The sequence below is a fragment of the Cinclus cinclus genome, chromosome 8 (genome assembly GCF_963662255.1).
Source record: "Cinclus cinclus chromosome 8, bCinCin1.1, whole genome shotgun sequence".
In the NCBI taxonomy this organism is placed as follows: Eukaryota; Metazoa; Chordata; class Aves; order Passeriformes; family Cinclidae; genus Cinclus; species Cinclus cinclus.
The window spans coordinates 15912180-15927284 of NC_085053.1; positions in this window are offsets into that span (position 1 = coordinate 15912180).

The window sequence follows — 15105 nt, forward strand, 5'->3', positions numbered from 1 at the left end:
CCCAAATGAAAGAACACATTTAGCTACACTTGAACAGTACTCAGCAGGTTTGGGGCATATGTGGGTTGTATGTGAGGGTTTCAGACCTCTCTGTCTGTACAGAAAGTGTACTGTGGGCAATAACAGCCCACTAAGCCCATATAGGTACAAGCAGCATGGGCTGGCACACACCACTCATCCAGGAAATGTACTTCCTGAAATGTGTCAATGATTGTCCAGTAAAGCCTATAGGTTAGCTGACAATTTGCAAAATTTGTTACCATCAGTTATTTAAAAGATATCTCCAAAGCAGCTAAGGGCATGGCTAGGGTCATTTGCAAGATATGGATTTCCTTTGGAGATATCATAAAGAAAGGGAAGAGACAAAGTGATCAATGTCTTAAACACAAGCTTGTCTTTAGTAAACAAGCTATACTCTTGTGGGCAGCAATGTGGTCCAAAATCCTGTATATTAATATAAACATCTGTGTAGATCTTTGTGGAAGCAGGTACATTTCTTTGGAGTTTCCTTCATCTGTTTAAAATGCATTAAATGTATCATGTATCTTCATGGAAAACATCACATCCCTGAATTATTTGCATCTATTTCCTAATGAGGAAATTGGGCTTTCTTTTCTAACTATAGGCAGTAGCTTTCTGGTAGCATGCTCTTTCATCCACTAAAGCATCTAGGTGCATTCTGTCTGGAATACTTCATACTAGTCTGGAATATGTCATACCTGAACACTGAGTAAATGACAAATTAATGTGGCCTGTTGAATTGGTTTTGCTCTTACAAAACAAACAGGAGCCTCTATGACAGACAATTACTCCTCCATTCTGCTTCCATCATAGAAATTTTTAAAAATGTCCTGCAAGATTTTCCAAGAGAGAGCTTCCTTATTCATGGATATGTGCTTCTTCAATAATGAACTTCCCTGTGGAGTGCAGATACTTATACTTCAAAGTACTTGGTTTCAAAGCTGGATCAAGCAGCAGAAAAAACCATTTTATAATTGGGTAAAAAAGGAAGCCCATCCATCTTTTAAAAATGCCTTTAAAAATATTTATTTACCATGTTTCAATTATTTTTGTATGTGAATAATCACAATGTGAATTAATGTATCTTTTTCATAGATATTTTACTTGACGATTACTTCCATTGTTATCCTTTTTCATTCTGGCTTTTGAAAATCTAGCAACAAATGTGTAGAGATTTTACTTTTCATTTAGTCTGTAGCCTCCACTTCAAGGTATTAGCAAATGTTGTTCAAATGTTTTCAGGTATGGTGAATTTGACTGAAATTAATCCCTAGAGAATAATGTGTCTAATGGACTAAAAGCTGGTGGCAACATATTGTTTGTTTCTCTGGTATGTGAATTTTGTTTAATTGATTTCCTAAATACTGAAAACTCAAATCCAGAGATTTGGGGAATCCTTTGACTTATTTGTAACAAATGAAACTGAATTTCAGTCTTCTATAACAGTATCTCTCATAGAGCCACAGGATGTACTATCTTAGTAAGACAATAAAAATACAGAGTTCTAGCTGCTTTATTTTCTCTGATTTTAAACACAAACTAAACTTTATGGCCTTGATGCTAGGTTTTCCTAACTTCTAGCAAACACATGATATTGCAGGATCGTAGCATGTGTTGGTAGAGAAATACAAATCTGGCTTACAAGGGCATATGGCAGTCTGTGTGGGTACATATCATCTTCCTTTAGTTCTCAACAGGACCACCATAGCCTTAATGGGAGAGGAGCTATATAGAAATCTGCCCTCTGTGATGACAAGGGTATAAACAGATACAAGAATCTGCCTCATTTTAGCAGTAGAAGAGGTATGAAAAATCTTAGCTGTGATTGTTTTGTCCAGACTCGTTCTCTGTACATATGCTTGTATCACAAATACCAAATTCCAAATGCACCATAAACATGATAAAACAACCATTAGCTGCTAGGAGCTGCCAGCATCGTTTATTCAGAATTTCTGGCTGTCCAGCATCAGATGACCCAGCATTATCACATTCTGGAATTAACAGTATTGGTTTTCTAATTTGCCTGTGGTGGATCTGAGTTTTCACATCATGTACTTTGCACAATAATAATACTTATAGATCTTTCATTTTTCTACAGAAATTAATTGCCTGTACCACAATGATTTATAGTCAGACTGAATATGATTATTAATTTTCCTGATGATTGTACCAGTGGGTGGCAACAAATCTACTCCTGGTAGGACCAGCTTTGAAATGCTGTGAAAACTAAAATGTCCATAAGGTAATAACAACTAGTTTTTACCTTTATCAACTAACACTTTAAAAGAATTTAATACAGGGCACTTGTGCCTTGTGGGGAAACTTGTTTGAAACCTACTGTAAGGTGCTGAGTTATTTATAAGAATAATTATACATTTGTTGCTTGAGTTTGTACTGGGAAATCAGGCTTTGAAATTAGACCAAAATGCCATTTAAAATGAAGTCAGTGTTGTATATGTTAGAAACTCCAGCACTAAAGTAAATAGTATTTAACAGAGAAAGGAGAAGCAGTTATCAGGAAATCTTTAACAGAGAAAGAATAGTAGTTATTAGGGAATCTTATAGCTTGACAAACTCAGCTCATATTTTCAGGCTTGTTTCTGCTTGGTGATGCCTTTGAGCTAGAGTAAGATCACTGCAGTGTTTCTCTCAGCTCCCTGATGATGGGGAGGAAGTGTGCACACAGTTTTCCTCTGGACTGGTATCTTTCTGCATGGCATGGGCTGCCTTCCCTTTCCACAATGGTTCTTAACTTCACCGAGCTGTAGCATTGGACAGACTTTTAACCCATCTCCCTAAGAGCTGATTTGCTGATTTGTGCTCTGACTTTGGCAAAATCACTTCATGTTTCTGGGCCAGAGTGTCCTTGTCTGGGTAACGTTGCTTCTTCCCCTGGTTCATCACTTGGATGTAAGGATGAAAACTGCTGCCTAAGAGACAGGAGAAGGGATGGATGACAGAGTTGTGAATTTTGCTTGTAGAAATTCATGTACACTGTGCACATGGGCTGTTTTTCTCTTCCAGTTTTGGACAAATAATCTGTGCAAAACACCATCCAGCCTTGCAGAGGTTTGCAGGGCCTTGCAGTTAGAGTATTGTCTGTGCAGCACTTGCATAGTGCTTGAAAATTGACCTGTTGTACCACTTACGAAATACAGGTGTACAGAGCTTGGTTGAGCTTTGGCTTCAGCTTCTCTCTGGGACAGCTGGAAGAAGAATCACAGGGCATATATGACACAGTGTGATCAAATGCCAGAAATATTTTATTCTTTTTTTCTTCCCGTGATTAGTGGCATTATGCAGTTATGCAAATAATCTGTTATTTATATCTAGACACATTATGCAGTTATGCAAATATTCCATAAATAATTAATATTTCCCACAGTTATTTGGGGGGAAATATTCACCCAAAGCATGTAACATCAGCTGTTTAATATGCCATGTGTATAGTACACACTTCCATACCTCAGGTACCCAGCTCAGTGAGGTTCCCAAACTCCAGTGCACAGACCAGCAGCAGCCTTGAGATTCCATCAGGGCCATGGCCAGTCATATGGAGTACACTGTTGTCATGTACTAGTTTAGTTCCTCATCTGCCTTCTTTCCATCTGCTTTGTTTTGATATAAGTGATGTCAGAAGGCACTGCAATCCTGGTACTTGCTGAAGAACACCAGGTAGGTGGTGAGCTCAAAGAGAATTATTCCTATTTACTGCTTCTATACTCCTTGCTGAACTGCAGTTCAGAGCACAGCACAGGACTCTGAGAGGTAAACTGCCCATGTAGAGGTGAGACCCGGGTGCTTCTAGAGCACCTAAGTTACAAGCCTACATCTTAGAAGGGTGGAAAACATTCAGTACCTTTTTCTTCTGCACTAGGCTTATAGGCGTGCCTAGCTGGACTGGGTGACAGGAAGCTACTGAGTCATCTTTAGTCATATAGTGATATAGGAACATACAGAGAAGGTTTTGAAGGATTTAGTTGACTGTGTTCTGCTTTAGAAGCTTTTGATATAGATCATTCAGGTGATTGTGTATTTGCTTGATCTTAACTGAACCAAAATGCTTCTGTCAAAGCCCAGAGGAAATCACAATTAAATTATAAAATGTTTCTATTTCCCGCATAAAATAAATAAGGGGGAAAGAAAAAGGAAGAGGAAGAGGGAGAGGAACAGGGACAGGGAGAGGAGAGATAAAGTCCTTACTGATAATTTTGTTTGGTTTTATATTTTTAAAACCATTCTGAAACACCATGACAGAAAATCCCATCATTTCTTTAAAATCCAATTCTTTCCTTTAGAAACTGAAATATATAAGCAAATAGCAGGGAGAAAGCAAGTATACAGAAGTAGGAAAAGTACAAAAAGTGAAAAGGAAGTAGCAGTGAGATAAGTAAAGAACACAAAGGAGAAGAAATGGCAGATAGAAAGGAGTCTGTGTGAGAAAGTGAAAGAAGAAGAATAAGAGAAGCAGAAGAAAATAAAGAGCCCAGAATAAAACCATAGGTCATGACAAGTCAAGGAGAAGACTGTAGTAAAGCATGGCCAGCAAAATAAATAAGCAGGAACCAGTGTTTTGAAACAAGGCAGTAACTGTGACTGGAAAACACCTGAAGAATGGAACACAATGCCAAAATAGCTGGGGAGAAAGAAACTGAACAACAAAGAGAGTGGAAAATGCAATATCTATGTGTTTTATGATTCATAAGATTGTGTTTAGATTTAACATGATTTTGGTGTTTATGAATGTGCCACTTTTTCACATAGCTTAGTATTGCCCAAAGTCCTTTGTTGCCCATACCACTCATTGGCTGTATTGCCTTTAAAAGCAGAACCGATTTCTTGGCTTCGTTAAAGTCAATGAAAGCTTTACCATTTATGGTAAATTTATGCATCTATCCAGCAGTCCTCTTCCTCTTATTCCTCCTCTTTCACCCACTCCTTCATACTTGAGTACTGTAGTAGATGAATAGGCACCATAAAGAGTCAGACTCATACAAGTTTCACATAAAATCCAGCTTCCTAGTGTTCACAAAAGGTTATCTATTGCAACTCTGCCTATCTGCTGCTATCTAATGCAGAGTGAACACTGTTTACATTTCTCATATATTTTCCAATCTGCATAAGTCACAGTACAGATTAATAGCTCAACAAAAGTCTGACCTTCTATTCATTTTGTGTTAAGCCCTCTGTCTGAAGGGACACTGTATTTAATGGAGCCAAAATTCTTTTCCCATCATTTCCCAGTGAGAAAAGCATGATCTGCATGCAACTCACTTTAGCAGCTGGATTCCCCTATATCTCATCTATACATTAAGAGCAAAGATAGCATGGACCTCTGAGTTTGGCTCAGACTCCTCATAAAGTTCTATGGGATACATGCAGTTGAGAAAATCTTGACGGGTTTATGTTTCTGAGAGAAATTCACATGCACTTCCTTTGTTATGATAACTAAAAAATTAAATTTTCTGGTTTAACTTAGAATTTTTTGGGGTGAATGCAAAACTCAAAGTAACGCCGTGGAATTATGAAGGGGAATGAAGTCCATGTGACCAGCAGAATGCAGTATTTATTGCATTTTAATTGCACCCTATCCCAACCACAGCTCTGCCACCAGGAGGAGGCGGAGGTAGAGAGTGGACTTTATGCTCTGCTCTGATTTGTGCTTTCAACTTGGTTTCACATAGGAAGATCAAGCCCACACAGACAGGGGCCACTAGTCACAGGGCATGCAAGTCACAGCTTGAAGCTCCCTCGACACCCGTCCTTTGGGGAAGGTGCCCACAGCTGCAGCAGCCTGGCCTTACATCCTGTGAAGGAGGTGCCTGTGGACTTGTTAAACAACTTCCACCACCTCAGAGCCAGGAATGCTATGAGGAGATGGAGGACACCAAGCACATAGTTCCTGCCGTGTGGGATGCTGACAGCCCAGCCTGAAGCTATCCAGTTGGTTTTTAATTACAACTCTACTATTTCTTGCCATGTAAACAATAGCCAATATCTTGAGGAGAAGAGAGTATGAGAAGAAGCAAATTATTGTGCGTGGGTGATGGAAAGTTGGAAAATGTTAAGTATAGCAGGGACTGCTAAGCACAGCTGCAGGCATTGAAAACAGCATGTTCTCTCCTAGTTAGGCTTGTAAAATACAAGGGAGTGGTCCACTGTGCACCACTGTGGCAAAAGTCCTAATTTCTTGTAGTCAAACATGCCTCTAGTATGCATCAGAGTCCTTGGGACATTTAAAGCAGACTTGTGTTCTGGTCTGAAAAGTCCAAGACTACGTGGGGTGGGACAGAAAGACTTTCCAGATGTTCTGTCAAGGTGGTGTCTGGCTTTTCCAGGGAATGGGAAGAATGGTCAGTCCTCAAGACCTGTCTGTGGTCAAGAAGAAAGGTTCTCCCCAAAGAGGACCAGCTCTTGGCTGTTGGCTGGGCCAGTTGTTGCCTTTCTTGGACCTAACTCATCTGGGCTGAAAGTGGAGGGATTTCCCTGAAGTTCATGGAAGCTATACCAATCGTTTTCTGAGTGAACCAGGGTCTTCTAAGATGTACTTGTTAATTTGTACTTTTTTATCACTAAGAATTAAATTTTTGAAAATTGAAGTTTGCATTTTGTAATTTGGCTTTTGTTTGGTTTGGCTTTTTATGCTCTGGTAGGAAGAGTTAATTGTAATACTGTTGAATTTTGTAATTACTTTAAAAGTAATATGAAGTATTTACTGATTTAGCATGAGAGGAGAAAGGAAAATTGTGCTGGGGAAGAGCTGAATTAATCTGGAAGTTCTCTGCTGTGTTTTCTGCTCATTTCCCTTTTCCTTATGCTCTTTGTTACAGATCTGATTTCTAGAACAGCAGAGATTTCCTTGAAATGAAAATGTTTAAAGGAATCCACTAACCATTGTCCTTGTTAGCTGGAAATGAATGCTTATTGATCAGAAATATTGATCTAGCACTTTAGATTAAAACAATACTTTTGGTAGTGCAGTCAAAAGAGTTTAAAGACTAAAGTAAAAATGTAACTTCCACTGGCTACCAAGTGATCGATCGTAACTGATACCACTGCCATGGAACATAAGTTTACTGTGACATCTCTTATCTGCACTGAGGAATTTGCCCTCATTGCTTTGTGCCTTATGTATAAGTGATTGATGTCAGCTTTAATATTTTTTAGAAACAACTTTCATTGTCTCCCATGTATTTGCAGTGCTGAAAATTACTTATATTAAAGAATTTCTCAGCCAGAATGTAGTCATTAAAATAAGAACAGTCTTCAATAGTCACAACCTATGTCTGCTATTACATTAATATAGCACAGCCCAGAAATAAACAGCCTTAATTGGATGTAATAAGCCAAATTTTCTCCTGCGTTCCACCTTTATGCTCTCACTCACTTCAGCAGAGGTAGGTAGGTGTGACCAGTCAGTCAACCCATGTCATATCCCTTCTACCAGATTAAATACTTACTAGTGGAAAAAAAGGTCGGAAACATTTTAAACAAACTCTGGAATATGATGAAGATTGGACACAACACTTCTACTGCTACTATTATAGGAAAAAAAAAAAGAAAAAAAAACACAAAAAACCCCCAACATTATCTGAATAACATAAGGAGCCTGGGAGCCTGTTGCCCATCAGAATTTATTGGGGACTTGATGCAAAAGTAGACAAATGAGGTTGTTAAGCGACGCTTTAACTGGAGGCCATAAGAGTTTGTGCAGCTGTGTGTCATGCCTGCCTCTAAAAGGCAATGTGAAATGCTCTGAACTAAAAAATCCTTGTGCCTGGCTTTCAAAGCAGCAGTCCTGCGGCTGTTAAGAAAAAATATGTGCCTGCTGGGACTGATAATAGCTGATCATCATCACCTATCCCACTGCAATGCTTCTCAGTACACTTTATTTTTTGAGCAAACAGAGCATGTATATTTTGCTTTTGCATGAGGCCAGATTACAAGCAATAGTGTACTTACATAATAGTGTAGCAATTCTTTTACTGCTTGCATTTGTGTCTGCTAACTCAAAATCAATGGCCAATATCAGTATGTCTGTATAGAAAAATACAAATATTGAATGAATTAATTCACTTCCTTCTCATTGTAAGTTAAATGTATCTTTCAATACTGATATGTCTTGCTAAGACCAGTAATAGAGACAGAGACTCAATGTTTCTCTTTAGACATGACAAACTAGGAGGGAATTGAATTCAGCACATGATGAGAACCTCAGTATTTTCTCTGGAAAGAAAGTGCGTTTGTGTGTGAGTCTTGAGGCCCAAAGAACCCCAGGGCAAAATTAACTTAAAAATGGAAACTGTTGTTCATCTTCAGATCCCTAAACCAATGTATTATTTCCCTGCCTCTGTTCCTAAGCAGAAGCCATTCTCATATATTGCTGTGTTATTTTTTGAACTTTGCAGTAGCCAAGAGAAAGCCTGCAGAGGGTAGGGGAACAATTCCCAGATCTCTACTAAAGCAAGCTACATTTAGAAAAGTCCGTCAGCTTGTGACAGTGAAAGCAGCTCTGGGTTTCCAGGTTATAAACGGGAAAAATGTAACCCACTGAGTTTAATTCTTCACACCAGTCATTTCCCAATTGAGTTTTATCATCAAGATATCAATATAAAACCATGGAGAAGCAAATTCTTCAGATTTTGCAATATTTGCAAAGAAGGTGTGACTGACCAGTAAATATCTGGTAAAGAGTGATCTTTCCAGCTGTTCAGGCAGCACTGCTGATTCATATATTCCCCATGTCTTGATTTTCATTTTAAGCCACCATTCCAGGCATTAATGTGTAAATTGTCAGGCTTGTATAAATTTTAGTAAAGCCGTATTATTTTTGCATGGCAACTATTAAAAATATTTTCCTCTTAATTTCACAAGGGATGCTGAGACTTTCAGAGTTTTTCCCTCTTGCAGAAGGGAATAATTTAGATTTTCTTCCATCCCTGTCAGAAGTTGAACAGACGAACAAAACAGATTCTTCAGAGACAATTTTACACAGAGTTACATCCATCCAATTCAATTATAAATTAAATTGACTAACGAACCATAGCTCATTATGGGAATCAATTACTCAGAACTGTCTTTGGACCAAAAATGTGGAAAATAAAAAATAATGGTCATACTTCAATATACCAGATTGTCAGTGTTTGAAAGCTCTGTTTTTCTCTAGCTTGGCATAGACCATCGCCAAAAAGAACTGATAATCATTTGTTTTACTGCTTGTAGGGATGTTCCTGCTTTATAAAGACTAGTTAATTCTTGAGTTTGATCTCTTTGGGACTAACACCTCAGGCTTTTCTGAGTCGACGGGCCAACCCTGAAGTAATGTCATCACATGGGGATCTTTCAGATCAACTTATGCAAATGTGTTATTAAAAGAAGCCACATTTTAGCCTCTGGTGCAATCCAAACAATAGTAGTGGAAAATGCTGCGAGGTGGCATTGAAGGCATTTTCTTAATAAAATCATTCTTGTGACATAGTCATAGCTGGCACACCCCTCTGGAGTGTTTTTAGCTGAAATGTATAGTAAAAGGAAATGTAATAAGAGAAATGAATCCTGTTAGTCTAAGAGTGGTGTGAAATGATGATGAAGGATTATTTAAAGTCCCTAAATAAATCCCTTAGTATAGAGGTACAGAGCGTCCAGAATAGCCATTTTGTATAGCTGGTAGAATCACTTGAATAAAATATGAGGGCCTGGGCAGTGTCAAGGGCATCCACACAAGTGCATAGTAGGTCACTGCACCAGCACACAGGCATAGATCCAACACTCCTCAAAAGTATCAGCCTTCTGGGAAGCAAGGAGCCAGTGCACCTTGGAGGCTTCGTCACTTCTTCTGCCATAGCTTCCCATTGGCTGGTACATGGAGAAATGCAAGTCAAGTAAAACACTTTACAGTTCATGTGTCAGGCCTGGAATTGCTGAAATCCCTAACAATTAAGCGTTTTCCTGATATAACTCAATGTGTATAATTCAGCAGGATTAAACCAAAGTTTTCCGCTGGTGTTTAGCTGTTACAGAATTTTGCAAATGAGATAATCTTAATCTCTGTGAAGTATGCCTTGTTGCTTGGTTATTTAAAAAGCATTTCCAACCATCATCTTATATCAAATCTTGTTGCATCGTCTCCCTTCCCTCCCGCAGGCAGGGCAGGAGGGCTGCCTCTCTCATTAGGGCTGGCTGTGCTCTCTCAGAAGCAGTTTTCATGAATGGGAGCGGGTGTGACGGAAGGCAGGCTGCAAGTCAGGCGGCTCATCTTACCCTGAGTTTGCTTTAGACCAAACAGTTCAAAACGAGGCTTATTTAGGAAGTCTAATAGTGAGGTTAATGACCTGTGCCTTCCTTGCCATCATTATTTCTTATAATCTGTCAGAATTTTTAAAGCATCTTTCTAATATGCATCAAACATTGAATATTATTGAATTGCAGAAATATTTTAGGGACATATTAGGGACGTGCTCACTTGAATACCAGTGTTATCAGATGGCCAGGACTTTTCCCCCCAGTAATTTCTTTTTCCAGCCCTACCCTTTTTGCACTGATCGGCAGAGCTTTAAGCTGAAATAAGACGGGCATTGCAGCCCGACCGTTACTTAGCAAAGTCTGCCACCGGTTTAATTTGAACCAATTAGAAGAGCCAATCTTCCTTAGTGCAGACCTGTATTAAAAGATATCACATTCAAAGGCTGGACGTGCAGGCCATTAATTAGGGGTGTCCGGCGAAGCGCTGCCCTCAGCTGTCGCCGGGCCATGGCGGGTGCCCGGCCCACCTGTTGCAGGCAGAGCAGCTCAGCGGTGGCGGCGGCTTCTGCACGAGGCCTCTGACTGGCCTGTGGGGAATTTGCACTAATTAGAATTAGTTGTCCCTCCGCAGCCCGGCCCCTGACACAAATTGCATTCTGCAGCTTTTTGTTCCACTTGAGTTCACAGACAAAATAGCCCGTGCCATGTTTGAAATGAAGCAAGGCAATATGAAAGGGTTTTATGTAAGTGGTTAATATACTTTAACATTTTAACTAATATCTTTGGTGTTAGTTTCTCGAAAGGAAATGTGTTTGCTTGCTTCTTTTTCTTAATAATTATTTATGATCATACTGTGCGTAATTTTCATACAAGCTTGTTCGGGTGTCATTAAATCATTGTTGGGCTTGACTGCATGTGTAAGGAAACAAGTGACCTTTAAAGATGATAGTTTTTAGTGGAAGCCATGGTAATGGGGAGCTGCAGAAGTACACAGCACACTGGCAAGAAAAAAAAGACCTTTCACACTTACCAAGAGAATAACTTTATTGAATTATATGACCAATAAAGATAAATTGTTTTTAAAAATGTGCAAAGGGCAAGTAAAGGAGGTAAAGGGAACAGTCTGTTGATAAAAATACAGAGACAGATAGGTTGACTGCAGAAGTTGGAAAGTTTCACTCACAAGGCACTGGTGGAAATGAGAAATCCTTCTCAAGACAGAGGCTGACTGCATTAGAGCAGCTCAGCTACCTAGTGGCATATCTGGCACCCCAGAGTCAGTGCTGGCACCTCAAGGCACCTGCCTGCAGAGGTGGTGCTTCTCACCAAACACTGTGCCTGACTGAGATTGGAATTGAGACTGGAACAAAAAGGGTAATTAAGTATCCCTGTAGGAATTCAGAGGAAGCCACAAGAACTTCTACAGAGAGGTAGAAAATCACAAGCATCCCTAAAAATGTTCTTGATTGTTGCTGAGTGATGAATCAGGCATCCATATCTGCCAGCCCTGAAAATGGTAGAAACATGCAGGTCAGACTACCAGGGAGTCTGTATCTTTATACTGCTGGTATTTAGGTTTCAGAAGTGCAATCAAAGCCTGTAATACTCTCTTTGGTGTCCAAGAAAAAAAGGAAGAGTAAAGCAAAAATGCCAGTGCTGACAGTGCAGAGCTGACAGAATTAGAGCAAGTGGAACCCTCATGATTATTGTCTGATCCAGGTTGCATTCCATCTCCCTTGTCTGTACATTGGTATTTTGTGGCTTCTCTATTGATGGCAATCATGGCTTTTAGAAAATATGGTAAAATGCACAGAAAGGCTTTATATATGTTCAGGAACTGATGTGCATGAGGGTTACTTGTCATCCCGTTGATGATCCCAAATATTTTACTTAATGGATTTTCTTTAAACTTCTCTTCATGTGTATTTTCCCTTGCAAAAGAATATCCCAAGTGCCTGTGATGATTTTAATGTAAGTAAATTATCAATAATCATTGGTATATAAATATGTTAAGGTAAGAGGTTTTTGATTGCTACTTGCTGGCCTGATCCTGTTCTAATTAACATGAATGGTAGATTTCTGCTGGCTGTAATGGAAGTAGAGTAACTAAGAAATAGGCCTTTCTCTCTGTCCCTATTAATGATAGATCTCTGAAGTTATCATTTTTCTCTAAATTTATTCATTATTTCATTTTCATTTCCCATCTAGTATTTATTGGCATTACATTCCACATCCTGTTAATGCATCTAGATTCATTCATTAAGCTCTTGCTTAGTTATGATGGTGATATTTTGCCAACCCCATGAATTCAAAGCCCATGATTGAGAAACGCTAAAAATTATGAAACTATGCTAAATCATGAGGTTTTGTAGTAAGTGCATTTTGGCTCTTCTTATCTCTTCAGTGATTTTATACAATGTGTATACAATCAGTACACACAGTTTGCCTGTATTCTATGGGTTTTTTTCAAATTTTCCTCTGTAACAAGGACCAGAAATATCATTCTTTTTGCTAACAGCTGAACTTGTTATCTTGTCATGTGACTCTAGAAGCTCACCAAGTATTACAAGCCACATCAATACTTCAGTAAAATCAAGCTCCTTTGTCTTTTTTTGGTTAGTTATATGTCTTATGCTCTGGTCTTTTTGTTTCTAGCTCTGAAGTCAAGCAAGTACACCCAGTATAAATAGCTCTACATATGAACACCATATTCACTTTCATGTGGGTTTGCCTAATTTTGAAATCAAGTTCCTGCAAGTCCATACTGCAAAAAAGCTTCAGTGGGACAGCACAGTGTTGAACTTTCTATTGCATTTTTGAAGATCTGCTCAACTGTGATTTTAAACCAGGGAGAAAAGCTGTCTTTTTAGAAAGAATGTATTTCACTGTTTACTGATCCTTGTCCCATGGATATTACTGTATTGTCAATAAGTAAAAATAGATATGGTATCTGGAATTTTATGCCACTTCAGCCTGCCACCCCTTTGTAATCTCTTGTCAAGGAGATTGGACTGGAGTAGATGTTTGTGTACTGAGTACATTCTTTTACTACAAGCAAACTAGGAGGTTAACTGAATGCTCAGTGTTGGCACCAACTGCTGACCATGTTAGTCATTGCTACTCAGAAAACACAACTGTGTTACTACACTGCAGCAGTGGTGCCAACTCAGTTAACTCTGTCACTGCCATTCCACAAAGGAGGTGGGTTGGACAAAACCTTTTAGTGGTCCAGGTTTCCTCATCCATTCTGTCATTTCAAAATATGATCCTGATACCTCAGAAGTTTGTTTTCAGACAAGAAACAAAGAATTTTACTCTGGAGTAACCAGACTGTACAAGTGCAAATCAAAGGGCAGTTGGTGAGCGTGCTAGGCTCAGATGTTGTTTGGCCCCTTTTATTCCTTACTCCCTCCTTTTCCTAGTGGAAGATGCAACCCACAGAAAATACAGGCCCATCTTAATGAAAGCAATTTTTCTATTATTGCCACATGTCTTCTTTGCCATTTGATAGACCTTGTACCAACAAGAGAAGCTCAGTTTTTCTTGGACAATGCACATACTAAAAGCTCTATCAGTCCTCCCCAGAGGCTGAGCTCTGCTGGGCCAGAAGAAGGAATTGCAGCACTGAAGCAGCTGGCTCAAAAAGTATTTTAGTTAAGAACAGAAGTTGCTAAATGAAGCACAGAGCAGATGGTCTGATTCCAGCTTTAAAAGCATATGAAGAGCTCCCACTTGAATACCTGTGTTTTCAAAGATTTCTGGCCACAACTATCTCTGTAAGTCACTTATTTGGGATATGGTAAAATTAAAAGCAGCTCTGAGTTTCAGAGTGTGACCAGTATATCTGTGCTGCCTCTGTGTATTCTGCCTCTCCTCATCACACAGGTGAGAGAGAAGGGGAATAATTTTCAATGGGCAAAACAAATTGTAGAATTTCATGGTTCACATTTTAGTCCATTTGTTGCCCACTGGCTACCTCTGGATAACTACTACTATAAACCATTCAGGTTTTCTCTTTTTCCTTCTCCTCTTCGTCTTTTCCTCTCTATTCTCCATCCTATTCCCCTCCCCCCCATCTTCTAATGTCATCTAGTCATCCAAAGAAACTTACACAGGAGTGGAAAGAAAAAGGAATCTTGAATTTGGTCAAATACAGTTTTTGTTAGCTCCAGTACAGCTAATCTGTGTGAGGCCTTGGTAGCCTGGTTTTCAAGTAGATGCTCACTTTTTAATGAAAAGTTGTCTGTTGCAAAACATACTGACAAAAGGAGAATAAAATAATTTATCAAAATTGTATGAATTTGTAATTCATAATATGCAACAGCAATTTAAGGAAGTAGTTTTCCACTACTGACACTGCTGTCAAAATAAATATGGGGAGGATAATTATAGTAATTAACAAAATAGTTAATTACATTTTTTTCATAAGATAAGGTTGTTTGACTCCTGATTAGGAGTAGATCAATAACCAAATATCTCACTGTACATATCTGATTATTACTACAGGGCTAAAGTCATGAATCAATTTTCCAAATTGTGCAAAGCAATGGGAAAATATTATCTCAGCAGCCAGCTGTTCTGCAAGTCATATCCTTGAATGCGCATCTTCACCCACATAGCTCTGAGGTCTTACATTATATTCTGCTCTACAGGACTTGGCATACTGCTGCACCTAGGATATTTTGAGGAGGACCAGGGATGTTAAACAGCATGAACATTCTTAATGGAAAGTAATACTCTCAGAGAGTGGGAAATTGTAGCAAACCTGAGTAGGTTAGACCTCTGTAACGTAGACGGAAAAACATTGCTGTAGGTATGGGTGACTACAAATGAGATTCAGAT